Source organism: Chinchilla lanigera, unplaced genomic scaffold (assembly GCF_000276665.1).
Source record: "Chinchilla lanigera isolate Chin_1 unplaced genomic scaffold, ChiLan1.0 scaffold00145, whole genome shotgun sequence".
Classification (NCBI taxonomy): domain Eukaryota; kingdom Metazoa; phylum Chordata; class Mammalia; order Rodentia; family Chinchillidae; genus Chinchilla; species Chinchilla lanigera.
The window spans coordinates 1,437,230-1,439,406 of NW_004955546.1; positions in this window are offsets into that span (position 1 = coordinate 1,437,230).

The following is a 2,177-nucleotide window of genomic DNA, read 5'->3' on the forward strand; positions in this document are numbered from 1 at the left end:
TATATATATATATTTTTTTGGTTGTTGTAAAATGAGAGTCAAACTCAGAGCCTTGTGCTTGCCCGGCAGGCACCATGTCACTGAGCTGTACCCTGGCCCTTTTTTGTCTTTATGAGACAGGGTCTTGCTATGATGTTCAGGTTGGCCTTGAGCTCACTGTGTAGCACAAGTTGGCTTCACATTTGCAAGGATCTTCCAGCCTCAGTCTCCCAAGTGCTGGGATTACAGGCGTGCACCACCACACCCGGCTTGTGGTTTCTTTGGCCATTTATTTCCAGTTTCATTGAGCTATAATCTGATAATATGCATGGGGTAATGTCAGTTCCTTTGCATTTTCTTAAGCATGTTCTATGAGCTAGTATGCAGTCTATTTTAGGAAACATCCCGTGTACAGCTGAGAAGAATGTGTATTCTTATGCTGTAGGGTGGAACACTCTGTAAACATCTACTACTAAGTCCACTTGTTCAAAAGTTTGGTTGAGTTCTAATATTTGATTATTGATTTTTTTTGTCGAATTGATCTGTCTTTTTGTGGCAGTGGGGTACTGAAATACTCCAGTACAACTGTGTTAGTGCTTATTTGATTTTTCGTGTCTGTTAATATTTGTTTTATATAGTTGGGTGCTCTGGTATTTTTTGCATATATATTTATGATTGTCATCTCTTCCCTTTACAAGGATGTAGTGACCTTCCTTGTCTCTCTTAATCAGTCTTGGTTTAAAATTCACTTTAGCTACCTCTGCTTTTGTCTGAGTTCCTGTTGCATGGAGTACTGTTTTTCATCCTTTGACTTTCAGTCTATGAATTTCTTTTTGAATTAAATGTGTTTTGCCAGGCATGGTGGTGCACGCCTGTAATCCTAGCACTCGGGAGGCTGAGACAGGAGGATTGTTGTGAGTTTGAGGCCAGCCTGGGCTACAAAGTGAGCTCAAGATCAGCCTGAACTGCATAGTGAGACCCTGTCTCAAAAAGACCAAAAAAAAAAAAATTAAATGTAGTTTTTGTGTGCAGCATATTGTTGGATATTGCTTCCTGATCCATCCTGCCAGTCTGTGTCTTTTGATTGTTGAACTGAGACTATTCACATTGATGGTTATAACTGATAGGTATTGACTTATCCTTGTGACGTTATTTTCCTGATGCTGGATCCTCCCATTTTACCCACTCTGTTTGTTTGCCTTGCCTGGTGGATTCCTTCTGTTGGGGTTTGTGGAGTTGTAGTCCTTGTTATCTTTTTCTAGAATGTCCTTCAAAACATTTTGGGAGCTGTGCATAGTGGCACACACATGTAATCCCAGCACTCTGAGAGGCTGAGGCAGGAAGATCACTGCGAGCTCAAAGCCAGCCTGTACTACATAGTGAGTAAAAAACAACAAAATAAACAAAAAAGTCACATGATCCAAGGATGGTAGCTTGTGGCCTCGTGATCCCAACACTGGGAAGCTGAGGCAGCAGGACTGCAATTCAAGCTCAGCCTTGTTGTTGTGGTTTGTGTCTAGATATCCCCTCAAAGCCTCACACAGTCATGAGGGGTGGGCTTTTCAGAGGTGGCTGAATTTAGAGTTTGTGATTGATTCATGGTCTAACGCTTGAATTATGTGGGTGAGTGATACACCTGCCTTAAGGTGGGTAGCCTGCATACAATATAAGGGACAGAAAGAGACGCATTCCCTCTTTTTCTCTCCTGCTTTTTTTGTCTTCTGCTGCCATGAACCGTTGCCCCTTTGCCATGTGCCAACCTGCCTTGGAGTCAGCCAATTATGGACTAAAACCTACATACTGTGAGCTAAATAAACCTTTCCTCCTTTAACTTTGGGTGTCGGATATTTTGTCTCAGCAACCAGAAAAGTAACTAATGCCCTGGACAACTTAGTAAGACCCCTGTCTCCAAAAAAGACTGGTGATGTAGCTCAGTATAAAGGCCCTGGGCTCAGTCCCCAGTGCCTACCTGTTAAAGGTGGCACATGCGGAAACACCAGAGACAGGCTTATGTGGGGAAAAGGCTGGATGTAATTCTGTTTAAGTACAGGCAGGTTGAAATCAGAGTGATATCAGCCGGTGGTCTGGAGGAGTGGATAAGTTAATATAGGGTTTGGGGATGGGGTTTATAATCCCAAGAAATCTGCATGGAATATGTGGTGTCAAAGTTCCAAGGACGATCAGCGCAGGTGTGTAGA